Raw genomic sequence first — 14282 nt, 5'->3', positions numbered from 1 at the left:
ACATCAGATGATGACGCATATTTGCAAGCACGAATAGCGTAAGCTCTAGCAGGTGCTCTCACTTCAATTCTCATAGTCGAATCTTTTGTCGCGCCTCAAATACTGATCACATTTCCCATATTTCTTAGTGGCCTCCCTCTAGTGGCTGTGTTACTCGGTTTTACATTCTGGAATTTGTCTTTCTCAGCTAACGGAGGAAAATCCCGAATAAAATGATCTGGCAAACCACATCTAAAGCAAGCTTTATTACTTTTATTCCAACATTCTCCAAAATGTCATCTCCCACACTGTTGACACTCGATTTATTGTTTCCCACACTGCCAACACTCAATACTGAAATTGTTTGAGTTTTAAGACTTGAGTATTGTTTTCCACAATCTCTGTTCAAATACCCAATTGAAGCATTTGGACGAGTGTATAAATCTCTGGATTTCTTTGAAAAAGATTGATATGGCTTATTCATCGATGTTTTTCTCAAGTCTCTAACCTCTGAATCTGCTTTTCTCTTTTCTTTGCTAATCTCCTCGGCTTTGTAAGCTCTATCAACAAATACAACAAATTCTTTCAATTCTAAAATTCCAACTAGAAGTTTAATATCCTCGTTCAACCATCAACGAACTGTTTGCACATGATTTCTTCTATAGAAACATACTCTCGATCACACTTACTCTTACAAATTCTCATTCATACTCAGTCATAGTTATACGACCCTGTTTCAATTCTAGAAATTTTTTGTGCTTTTAATCGAGAAACCTCTGACTTATGTATTTCTTTCGAAACTCATTCTGAAAGAAATCCCAGGTAACTCTTTCTCTCTGTACCTCAGACACCAAATTATTCCACCATTGATATGCAGTGTCCCTCAGAAGTGATACAGCATATTTTAAACACTCACTTGGTGTACAAGAAAGTTCATCTAATACCCGAATAGTGTTTTCAAGCCAAAACCTAGCTTCTTGGGATCGTCATCAATAGTAGCTCTGAACTCTTCGACCCTGTAATTTTGAATCTTATCAACTAGCGGCTTGTTAAGTTGTAGAAATTTCACACCTTGAGGGGCTACGGGAACCGGTTGGGGATTACGTGGGGGTGGAGATTGTTGAGTAGACTGATTTGTTCGAACATATTCCGAAAATCACTTATTCATCATCTGGAAGAAGGCTTCTTTAGCCTCTCCTCCCTAGCTACCTGATACGGGTATTGTAATATCCCGAATTAGGGCCTAATCGGAATAGTAGTTTTGTGACCAAAAATTCGAGATAGAAATAATTATTTTATAATTATTTTGATGATTATGATATGATTGCATGATTGTGTGAAAATTTCGTGATGAAATTCTATGCCTAAAGTGCTTAAATTGAAAGTAGGGACTAAATCGAATAAGTTGCAAAACTTGCATTCTAGAAGTTTTAGTATGAAATTGTTTTGGAATATTAATGAGGAGGTCTTAAATAGCAATTTGACCAATTTTAAGTTCATGGACAAAATTAGGACATGGAAGGAATTTTTGGAAAGTTTAGTAGTAAGGGTATTTTGGTCATTTAGTTATTAAAATGAATTAAAAACAAAATTGAAAGCCAATTTTTGTCCATCTTCTTCATTAGGCCGAAATTTCAAGGGTTCTCCATAGCTAGGGTTTGTTTCAAGCTTCCAAGCTCCATAGTAAGTGATTCCAAGCCCGCTTTTAATGTTCTTTACGTTTTTGGAATCCCGGTAGCTCGATTAAGCTTATGTTAGCAATAATTCAAGTTAGGGTTTATATTTGGAAAATTACCCATAGGTGAAATTTGTGTATTTTGATGTTTTATGATAGAATATGGGGTTTTAAATTATGTTAGACAACTTGTACTACTCGATTTTAAGCAAAAACGAGTAAAAGGGCTTAATCGGTAAAAATACCTAATAGTCACAAGTACATGTTAGAGTGAGAATTTGATGTTGCCATAGAAGAGAAAAGTGATCAGCATGTTGTAAAACATAAGAATAAGGAATAAATTTTAATCCCGAGCCTAGGGGCAAAAATGTAAATATGCAAAGTTTAGGGGCAAAATTGTAATTTTGCCAAAATTTGAGTTAAGGATTAATTTGATAATGTGAGTATTAAATGAGCTAAATGTGTTATTTTAGATCAAGAAAGACGTGGAATCGACCTCAATCGAGGAAAAGAAAAGATTGTGGACTAAATTGCAAAATCTTTGTATTTTGGTACCAAGGTAAGTTCATGTGTAAATAATGTAGCATAATTGTTATTTTTAAGTTATTGATATTAATTATGTGTTATGCTGAATTTCATTATGAAATGTATGCTTTGTGGTTAATTTCGGCATTCTACGGAAGACGGCAAGGATAAGTGTTCGAGAAAAATCCCGTTTGAACCTTAGGAATAGATTAGGATACAAGTGACATGTCACTAGGATGGTTGAGCATCCGAACTCGTTGAGTTGAGTCCGAGTTCACTTATGGATGCAAATGTCTGAGCTCGTTGAGTTGAGTCAAAGTTCGTGAGATGTAACTAGGCATCCGAACTCGTTGAGTTGAGTCCGAGTTCACTTATGGATGCGAATGCCCGAGCTCGTTGAGTTGAGTCCGAGTTCGCTTATGGGCGGGTTACATGATTGCTTGATTGAATATGTGGCACTTATATGCAAATTATCCATGTATCCGAATTATATTCTGATGTGTTCAACTGGTAAAGTTCTACTCAATGGAGGAATATTCGAGATGTAAAGAGAAGTATTGATGAGTGATGTGAAATGGTTATTTTGGACAGGTATGTATTTAACCCTCGGGTTGAGTATTGATACAACCACTATAAGGTAATAAGATGATGAGGAATGATGTTTAGAAATATGATATGTGTTTTAGTGATGTATGCTAATGTTGATTGGTATAACTGTTTGTTATGTTACTTATTATTTGCATATGAACTTACTAAGCATTTATGCTTACTCCTCCTTCTTACTTATTGTAGTTTTGGACAAGCCATTTCGAGAGTCGGGATAGGTCAAGGCTCGACCACACTATCCTAAGACTTTTGGTAAATGGCTTGTAAATTTAAGTATGGCATGTATAGCAATATACCTATTTTGTGAAAATGATCTTATGGTATGGTTGTGGAATGGTTGAGGAAATGATTGATAATGATAAATTATGAAAATGGTTAGTGTAGATTATGTTTGATGTTAAGAAAAACTATTAAGATACTTAGTGCATAAAACTCATAAAAGGATGAAATTTGCCATAAATGAATCATCGCAGCAACAACGACGCGAGTTTGAAAATTTACTAAAATAATAGAAATTGAATTTGGTGATGGACTACATATCAAATTTAAGCTTATTATGTCTAGTTTCACATGAAACAAATTAAACAGTAAAGGAATTATATGTTAGAACATATTTGAATTTTAGTGAAATAGGGTCATAGCAGTTTTAAATCCCTGCTCCAACTTTAGAAATTCATCATAAATTATAAAGATATAATTAGGTGGTATATTTTATATCCTCAGAATCATTATTGAGTCTAGTTTTAGTAGAAACAAATCTCATAGTGATATGAATTTTTTACAAAGAGAAATGTGGTTAAGTAGTAAAAGAGGTCGACCAATCGAGTCCTAAAACAGGGTAACTTTAACTAATAAACTGTACTAATTGGCCCAACCAAAAATTCTAGAAATAATTTATAGATAGGTATATGAGTTTAGATTCAGGGAAAATTTACGGATCTCGATTTCGAGTTTCGTAATTCGAGATATGATTTTTCTTGTATTTGTGACGCAAGTAGCTTAAAAGTCGTGAATGTAGAAACAATAATCCAAAGTTCTAACAATGTTAAACTAAGCTTAGTAACACCTCATACTCGACTCGTGATGGTCTCAAGGCGTGGGGGCATTACATTTAGTGGTATCAGAGCAAGTTTAGTCGGTTCTCGGACTACGTGTTGTATGTACGGATTTTGCTATACATGCCATATGTATAATTTGTGATAGTGTGACGACATCTGACCTTTTTAAATGATTTTTTTTATAGTAAATGGATCCCGATCCAGTGTGGCAGATGAAGTGGAGAGTAATCGCCACTCCATTTGAAGGAGTAGCGCCGATCGAAAATCCACCTCCCATTGTTGATCGGGAGGAGGAGAAATGGGTCGGGAAGCCTTTCTCCAAATGATGAGTGCATGGTACACTTGAGTTCGTTAAAGACGAACCCAAATGTACAACCTCCCCACCTCCCCAATTCCTCAACCTGCACCTCGATGCCTCAAGGTATGGATCGATGAAATTTCACGAACTCCGGTTGATAGAATTTGCAAGCAAGGGCAAGAAGAATTTAAAGCAAATATTGATGATGATGCCGAGAGAGCGAGTTCGCTTGAAAATTCAATCCGGTATTTGTGAATTATCTTGTACACCGAAGAATGTTTGAAATCGCTATATCTTTGTTGAGGATTCACTTATAATTGGTGGAAGGCTGTGATTTGGTGGTACCGAAACGAAAATAACTTGGGAATTCTTTCAAGAAGAGTTTCGGAAGAAATATATTAGTGAAAGATTTATTGATCAGAAGCATAAAGAATTTCTTGAGCTGAAGCAAGGTAATATGATGGTTACAGAATATGAAAGAGAGTTTGTTCGATTAAGTAAGTATGCCAGAGAGTATGTTCCTACATAGGCCAAGATGTGCCGACGATTTGAAGACGGGCTCAACGAAGACATCAAGGTATTTGTTGGAATTCTTGAATTAAAAGAAATGGTAGTATTGGTTGATCGAGCTTGTAAGGCCGAAGAATTACTTAAAGAAAAGAAAAAGGTAGAGGTTGAGACTAGAAATTGGAAGAAAAGACCGATGAGCGGTTCATTTTCACAGCAACCTAGAAAATCAAGGAATATGAATCCTCGTTCCCAAGCTTCAGCTAGGCAATCATATGGGAATTATAAGAAGCAAAATGTGGGTCCTAAATCCCAGACTACTTCGGCAGCCAGTGTAGGGAACTCGAGATTTGTTAAACCTGAGTGCGGTGTGTGGTAGAAATCATTTTGGTCCGTGTAGAGCAAATGAATGTTTTCGATGTGGTTCTTGGATCATTTTATTAGAGGCGCTTGAGAGAGTGAAAAGAAAAATTTCGAATACAAAAACAAGTGGGGCGGATTCGAGAGGAAGATATCCAAGAAAAGTCGGGAGCGAAGCAAGCAAAGAAGAATGAAGCCGAGGATGTGATTAGACACGAAAGAAGGGCTCGGCTAGAACTTATGCTATTAAAGCACGTGAAGATGCTTCCTCACCTGATGTGATTACCGGTACATTTTCCCTCTATAATGTTAATGTTATTGCCTTGATTGATCATGGTTCTACTCATTCATATGTGTGCATGAAATTGGTGTCTAGTATGAATATACCTGTTGAGAACACAGAATTTATGATTAGAGTGTCGAATCCGTTAGGCAAATGTGTGACTGTCAATAAAGTATGTAAGAAATGTCCTTTAATGATTCAGGATCATTACTTTCCGGCCGACTTAATGTTGTTGCCGTTTGATAAGTTTGATGTTATTTTGGGTATGGATTGGTTGACATTGCATGATGCTAAAATAAATTGTAAAGAAAAGATTATAGAATTAAAGTGTGGAAATGGTGAAACTCTGCGGGTTGAATCAGATAAATCAGAGGCATTGCCTAGTGTGGTTTCTTCAATGTCGGCTCAAAGATATCTGAGAAAGGGTTATGAAGCTTATTTGGCGTATGTAATTAATACAAAAGAAGTTGAAAAGAAAGTTGAATCGGTCTTGGTTGTGTGTGAATTTGTGGACGTATTTCGGAAGAATTGCCGGGTTTGCCTCGGTCGGGAAGTAGAATTTGGTATTGATTTGATACCGAGAACGACTCGATTTCGATTGCTCCGTATAGAATGGCACCGAAGAGTTGAAGGAATTAAAGTCGCATTGCAAGAGTTGGTGATAAAGGTTTTGTGAGACCGAGTTTTTCACCTTGGGGTGCTCCCGTGTTATTTGTGAAAAAGAAGGATGGTTCTATGAGGTTGTGTGTTGATTATCGGCAGTTAAACAAGGTGACAATCAAAAACAAGTATCCGTTGCCAAGAATTGATGATTTGTTTGATCAGCTAAAAGGAGTGACATGGTTTTCAAAGATTGACTTGAGATCTGGGTATTACCAACTGCGGGTAAAAGAGTCGGATGTGCCTAAAACTGCTTTTAGAACAAGGTATGGTCATTATGAATTTTTAGTTATGCCATTCGGATTGACAAATGCTCTCTTGTGTTTATGGATTTAATGAATCGCATATTTCGCCATACTTGGACAAATTTGTTGTGGTGTTTATAGATGATATTTTAATTTATTCAAAAGGTGATACAGAGCATGCTGAGCATTTGAGGATAGTTTTGCAAACTTTGAGAAATAAGCATTTGTATGCTAAGTTTAGTAAAAGTGAATTTTGGCTTTGAGAAGTTGGATTTTGGGTCATATTGTTTTGGTGATGGTATACGGGTTGATCCTAGTAAAATTTCAGCCATTGTTGATTGGAAACCATCGAAAACGTAAGAAGTTAGAAGTTTCTTGGGGCTAGCTGGGTATTATCGGCGGTTTGTAAATGGATTTTCTATAATTGCTGCTCCTATAACTAGATTACTTGAAAGGATGTTAAATTTGAATGGACGGAAGAATGTCAATGAGTTTTGCGAATTGAAAAAGTTATTAATGAGGCACCAGTGTTACAACAGCCGAATCGTAAAGAATTTGTGGTATATAGTGATGCTTCTCTAAATGGTTTGGGGTGTGTGCTCATGCAAGAAGGAAAAGTGGTGGCATATGCTTGAGGAGTTAAAACCTCATGAGAGGAATTATCCTACTCATGATTTGGAATTGGTCATGTGGTATTTGCTTTGAAAATTTGGCGACATTATTTGTATGGTGAAAATGTCGGGTATATCTTGACCACAAAAGTCTTAAGTACTTGATGTCACAAAAGACTTGAATTTGAGACAACGAAGATGGTTGGAATTATTGAAAGATTACGAGCTTGTTATTGATTATCATCCGAAAAGCGAATGTGGTTCTTGATGCTTTGAGCGAAAGTTGTTGTTTGCTTTGAGAGTTATGAACACTCGGTTGAAAGTGTCGATGATGGTTCGATTCTAGCAGAGTTAAGAGCAAAACCAATGTTTTTGCAAGAGATTTGAAGCTCGGAAAGATGATCAAGATTTACAAGCCAAGAGAAAGCGATGTGAAGTTGATACTGAGTCGATTTCAAAATTGGTTCGATGGGTGCTTAATGTTTAAAGATCGGATTTGAAAATCAAGAATGAGGAATTGATTCAAAAGATCCTACTGGAAGCACATAGTGGTTATTTCTCGATTCATCGGTAGTACGAAAATGTATAATGACTTGAAGAAAATGTATTGGTGGAATGGAATGAAAAGAGATATATCGAGTTTGTGTCCAAATGCTTAATTTGTCAACGGTGAAATTTGAACACCAAGTGCCTTTGGATTACTTCACCTATTATGGTTCTGAATGGAAATGGGATCGGATTACTATGGATTTTTTTAGGATTACCATTGACTCCAGGAAAGAAAGATGCCATCTGGGTAATAGTTGACAAATTAACTAAGTCGGCTCATTTTATCCCGGTACGTACGGATTATTCTCTTAACAAGTTGGCTGAACTGTATATTAGAGAAATTGTTAGATTACACGGAATACCATTGTCGATTATTTCAGATAGAGATCCAAGGTTTACCTCGCGATTTTGGCAAAAGTTGCAAGACGGGTTAGGTACAAAGTTAAATATCAGTACTGCTTTTCATCCACAAACTAATGGACAATCAGAGAGAGTAATTCAGATTCTTGAAGACATGCTCAGATGTTGTGTATTGGAATTTCAAGGAAGTTGGGAAAGATATTTGCCGTTGGTAGAATTTGCTTACAATAATAGTTATCAGACGAGCTTGAAAATGGCACCTTATGAAGCATTGTATGGTCATAAGTGTCGAACACCTTTGTATTGGACTGAACTCAAGGAAAATCAGATTTATGGAGTTGATCTAATAAAAGAAACTGAAGAAAAAGTGAAAGTAATTCGAGATTGTTTGAAAGCTGCTTCAGATAGACAGAAATCTTATGCAGATCTAAAACGAAAGGACATTGAATTTCAAGTTGGTGATAAAGTATTTTTAAAGGTGTCTCCGTGGAAGAAAGTCCTTAGATTTGGACGGAAGGGCAAATTAAGTCCGCGTTTTATTGGGCCGTATGAAGTACTTGAAAAAGTTGGACCGGTAGCATATCGGCTAGCATTACCACCTGAATTAGAGAAGATTCATGATGTGTTCCACGTATCTATGTTACGTCGATATCGTTCGGATCCTTCACATGTAGTTTCACTGAAAGAAATTGAACTACAACCAGATATGACCTATGAAGAAGAACCGATTAAGATTTTAGCTCGAGAGGTCAAACAACTAAGGAATAAAAATGTTGCAGTTGTGAAGGTGTTGTGGGAAAGGCATGGAGTGGAAGAAGCTACATGGGAATCCGAAGAAACTATGAGAAATCAATACCCACATCTGTTTACAGGTAAGATTTTCGAGGACGAAAATCCTTAAAGGGGGGGAGAGTGGTAATATCCCGAATTTGGGCCTAATCGGAATAGTAGTTTCGTGACCAAAAATCCAGATAGAAATAATTATTTTATAATTATTTTGATGATTATGATATGATTGCATGATTGTGTGAAAATTTCGTGATGAAATTCTATGCCTAAAGTGCTTAAATTGAAAGTAGGGACTAAATCGAATAAGTTGCAAAACTTGCATTCTAGAAGTTTTTAGTATGAAATTGTTTTGGAATATTAATGAGGAGGTCTTAAATAGCAATTTGACCAATTTTAAGTTCATGGACAAAATTAGGACATGGAAGGAATTTTTGGAAAGTTTAGTAGTAAGGGTATTTTGGTCATTTAGTTATTAAAATGAATTAAAAACAAAATTAAAAGCCAATTTTTGTCCATCTTCTTCATTAGGCCGAAATTTCAAGGGTTCTCCATAGCTAGGGTTTGTTTCAAGCTTCCAAGCTCCATAGTAAGTGATTCCAAGCCCCGTTTTTAATGTTCTTTACGTTTTTGGAATCCCGGTAGCTCGATTAAGCTTATGTTAGCAATAATTCAAGTTAGGGTTTATATTTGGAAAATTACCCATAGGTGAAATTTGTGTATTTTGATGTTTTATGATAGAATATGGGGTTTTAAATTATGTTAGACAACTTGTACTACTCGATTTTAAGCAAAAACGAGTAAAAGGGCTTAATCGGTAAAAATACCTAATAGTCACAAGTACATGTTAGAGTGAGAATTTGATGTTGCCATAGAAGAGAAAAGTGATCAGCATGTTGTAAAACATAAGAATAAGGAATAAATTTTAATCCGAGCCTAGGGGCAAAAATGTAAATATGGAAGTTTAGGGGCAAAATTGTAATTTTGCCAAAATTTGAGTTAAGGATTAATTTGATAATGTGAGTATTAAATGAGCTAAATGTGTTATTTTAGATCAAGAAAGACGTGGAATCGACCTCAATCGAGGAAAAGAAAAGATTGTGGACTAAATTGCAAAATCTTTGTATTTTGGTACCAAGGTAAGTTCATGTGTAAATAATGTAGCATAATTGTTATTTTTAAGTTATTGATATTAATTATGTGTTATGCTGAATTTCATTATGAAATGTATGCTTTGTGGTTAATTTCAAATAATATGTAAATTATGTGAGCTACTTGTTAAATATAATTGTTCTGAGTATTGATTTGGCATTCTACGGAAGACGGCAAGGATAAGTGTTTGAGAAAATCCCGTTTGAACCTTAGGAATAGATTAGGATACAAGTGACATGTCACTAGGATGGTTGAGCATCCGAACTCGTTGAGTTGAGTCCGAGTTCACTTATGGATGCGAATGTCCGAACTCACTGAGTTGAGTACGAGTTCGTGAGATGTAACTAGGCATCCGAACTCGTTGAGTTGAGTCCGAGTTCACTTATGGATGCGAACGGCCGAGCTCATTGAGTTGAGTCCGAGTTCGCTTATGGGCGGGTTACATGATTGCTTGATTGAATATGTGGCACTTATATGCAAATTATCCATGTATCCGAATTATATTCCGATGTGTTCAACGGGTAAAGTTCTACTCAATGGAGGAATATTCGAGATGTAAAGAGAAGTATTGATGAGTGATGTGAAATGGTTATTTTCGACAGGTATGTATTTAACCCTCGGGTTGAGTATTGATACAATGTGACAGCCCAAAATTGACCCTAGTCGGAATGTGGTTCCGGGACCACAAAACCGAGGCATAAAAATAATTTAAAATTTATTTTGATGCCTATAATATGTGTATGCTCATGTATGACATTTTTTGATGATTGATTTAGTGTTATAAAGGTGAATTCCACTAGAAAGGACTTAGTAGTGAACTTTGAAAGAACGATAGGAAATGTGTGATGACTAATTAAAGCATGCATGCAAAATAATGGACTTGCATGTCAAATTTCCCTTTGTAGGTGGTGGCGGCCATGACATGGGTTATGGGCAAAGAAAACATGTTGAAACATGTTTTGTTAATGGAGCATGAAAGAAATGATTAATAATTAGATGTGGGAAGAGAAACAAAAAAAAATGTGTGTGAGAGTGTAGCATTCCCCCATTGCCGTGCAACTAAGAAGGAAAACAAAAATTTTGTTCATCCTTGTTCTCTCCTTTTGGCCGAAAATACTAAGGGAAGAAGAGATTTTGCTTCATTTTATTTGTTTAGAAGAGATCTAGAAGGAGATTTGGCTAAACTTGCACCAAGATTAAGGTATGTATGAGGTTGTGTCATGAGATTCATGCATGTTTTAGTTGCCAACTTGATGTTCATGTTAGCCATGGTTCAAATCCTTGTTATGCCATGGAAGTGGTATTTGGTCAAAGTTGATATTGTGATAAAGCCATTGCATGCTAAGTGTGAAGCTTGATGATGATGCATGCAATGATGGATTGTCTACTCTTGAAATTTCTTTGTAGCCATCTTGAGTAAGACATTGAGTTTTCTTTTGTTTAACCATGATTGAAGTTGAAAGGGCATGATTGTGATGTATTCGGCCATGATGCATTCATGAGCATGGTTCATGCTTCTTGCATGTTAGTTAAAATTTGTGTTTTGGATGGCTAGGGACACCTTGAAATTGGCCATGCACATATATGTATATATATGTTTGCACATGATGTTTTGGTTATGAAGTAAGTGATGAATATGTTTGTTTAAAGAAGAAAATGTTGAAGAATGCTTGTGAAATTGCAAGTACATTCGCCTAGTACACATATGATGTGGAAATCTTGGAATTTATTGTTGAATTGGTGCAAGTATGACTAAGTATATTCGGCCTTAGGTAGCCTATTGATGGCCTTAACTTTTCCTTGATGCTTGAATGACTTGTATTGAATTGCTTGATGTAGTATAAAATGTGCATGACCATTGTGTATTCAAGCTAAAGGGTGGCCATATGACCATTTAAACTCCTTGTCATATTCGGCCATAAGCTAGCATAATGAGGTTTTAATAAATTGAATTTGTTTGAATTAGCTCAAGAGCTTAGAGGGCCACAATTGGACAAGGGGAAGGAAAAAGTGATCGAATAGCTGTAAAAGCCGTTCGACAACATCCGGTAAGTCCTCAAGAAGTGACCCTACTTGAATTATGTGAAATGAAATATGGATGTGTAATGATTATTGATTTATGTGTGTATGAGTATTTGAATGATACCGGGCTAAGTCCCAAGGCGATTATGCTAGTGATTACATTTGTGTTTGAGCCTTAGTAACGAAAATGAAACATGAATGTCTAATGATTATTGATGTATGTGTGCATGAGCAATTGAATGATATCCGGGCTAAGTCCCGACGACATTTATGCTGGAAATTATATCCGGGTTAAGACCCGAAGGCAATTGTGCTAGTGGCTACATCCGGGCTAAGACCCGAAGGCATTCGTGCACGTGGTTATATCCGGTTGTATTCCGAAGAAGCTTGGGCTGGAGGTGAGTGTTGGCTGCTGTAATAAATTCCATTAGTACGCTCGAAAAGCCCAAAGAATAAGGTATGATTATATGTGCATTGGAAAAGTCGACATGCTTGAGCAACATTCGCTCAATCGACTAACGAATTTCAGCTATTGAATTGGTTGATACCTTGTGAAAGTATATAATGATGAAGTGTGAAGTAAGAATGATTATGTGAATGTGTATTAATGAAATGATGCATTTGGCTATGTGAATGTATTGCTTTAATTAAAGCTGATTTTATTCCTTGAGACTTACTAAGCATAAAATGCTTACCCGTTGCTTTGGCTCTCTGTTTTATAGATTTTGATCGATAGCAATCGGATTCGGGATCATTAAAGTCGAAGTCATCTACACTATCAAAGCCTCCATTTTGGTATAAATTTTGGTTGAACTTTGAAATGGCATGTATAGGACTACCCTTGTTGGTTCAAATATGTTGTGATGTATATGTGTACGGCCATGCGAAAATGGCTCGTAAAAGTGAAGTACGAACTTAGACTATTTGCAGTTTGTATATATATATATGGTGTCATGATGTGATTATGGATTGGAAATGGGAGTGTTGGTCACATGATCAGCCATTGGTATGGTTAAAATGATCATATGTGAACCTATGTATGGCAAGACTAGTTGGTTCATGGAGACTACAAAATAGGTAAGACCTACCTTAAAAACAGATGCTGCCAGCTGCAGTGACGTGAATGTGAAAAATCACCAAAATTTGTAGGAATGGTATTAAATAGTGAATAAGCTATGTAAATGAACCTTGATGAGTCTACTTTCATATGGAAGAAACGAAACGGTCATAGGAGTCACATGTTAAGAGATATTAAAGCTATTGTGAGACAGGGCCAGAACGGTTTCTGGGTCCCCTGTCGCAAATTTAAAAATTTACTATAAATTATCCAGAAAGAATTAGGAGTCATGCCTTATATGTAAAGATTCCATTTTGAGTTTAGTTTCATTAGAAACAAACGGCACCAGTATTAAAGCCCTGTACAGAGGGATATTCAAGTTGTAACGCGCGGAGGTCAGAGCAGTCGATCCCTGTAACATGGGTGACTTTAACTAATAAACTGTACCAATTGGCCAGACCAAAAATTATAGAAATAAATCCATGGATGGATATATGAGTCTAAATTCAGGGAAAATTTATGAAACCAGTTTCTGAGTTTTGAAACTCGAGATATGATTTTTAAGGCGACGGTGACGCAGTTTTCCAGCCTGACTGGAAATGTCAATTGGTGGGCGAAATATGTGGATTTGGCTTGTTAACCCCTCGTGTCCGACACCGGCGATGGTCTCGGGTTCGGGGTGTTACATACAACCACTATATGGTAATAAGATGATGAGGAATGATGTTTAGAAATGTGATATGTGTTTTAGTGATGTATGCAAATGTTGATTGGTATAACTGTTTGTTATGTTACTTATTATTTGCATATGAACTTACTAAGCATTTATGCTTACTCCCTCCTTCTTACTCATTGTAGTTTTGGACAAGCCAGCTCAGGAGTCGGGATAGGTCGAAGGCTCAGTCACACTATCCGGAAGACTTTTGGTAAATGGCTTGTAAATTTAAGTATGGCATGTATAGCAATATACCTATTTTGTGAAAATGATCTTATGGTATGGTTGTGGAATGGTTGAGGAAATGCTTGATAATGATAAATTATGAAAATGGTTAGTGTAGATTATGTTTGATGTTAAGGAAAACTATTAAGATACTTAGTGCATAAAAACTCATAAAAAGGATGAAATTTGCCATAAACAGAATACTGCAGCAACACTGACGCGAGTTTGAAAATTTACTAAAAATCATATAAATTGAATTTGGTGATGGACTACATATCAAATTGAAGCTTATTATGTCTAGTTTCACATGAAATAAATTAAACAGGTAAAGGAATTATATGTTAGAACATATTTGAATTTTAGTGAAATAGGGTCATAGCAGTTTTTGAATCCCCTATTCCAACTTTAGAAATTCATCATAAATTATAAAGATATAATTAGGTGGTATATTTTATATCCTCAGAATCCTTATTGAGTCTAGTTTTAGTAGAAACAAATCTCATAGTCATATGAATTTTTTTACAGAGAGAAATGTGGTTCGTAGTAAACAGAGGTCAGACCAGTCGAGTCCTGAAACAGGGGTAACTTTAACTAATAAACTGTACTAAT

The 14282-nt window shown here is 36.0% G+C and overlaps 1 long non-coding RNA gene across 1 annotated transcript; it reads left to right on the top strand.

The window, feature by feature from the left end:
- Positions 1 to 8566: 8566 nt before the first annotated feature.
- LOC128290408 (uncharacterized) lies at positions 8567 to 13814 on the top strand. The gene is made up of 3 exons (XR_008280239.1): positions 8567 to 8588; positions 9556 to 9641; positions 13592 to 13814. It is a non-coding gene; the product is annotated as an uncharacterized LOC128290408 (long non-coding RNA).
- Positions 13815 to 14282: the final 468 nt, after the last annotated feature.

This window comes from Gossypium arboreum, chromosome 3 (assembly GCF_025698485.1).
Source record: "Gossypium arboreum isolate Shixiya-1 chromosome 3, ASM2569848v2, whole genome shotgun sequence".
In the NCBI taxonomy this organism is placed as follows: Eukaryota; Viridiplantae; Streptophyta; class Magnoliopsida; order Malvales; family Malvaceae; genus Gossypium; species Gossypium arboreum.
This window is presented reverse-complemented; position numbering and strand designations above follow the sequence as displayed.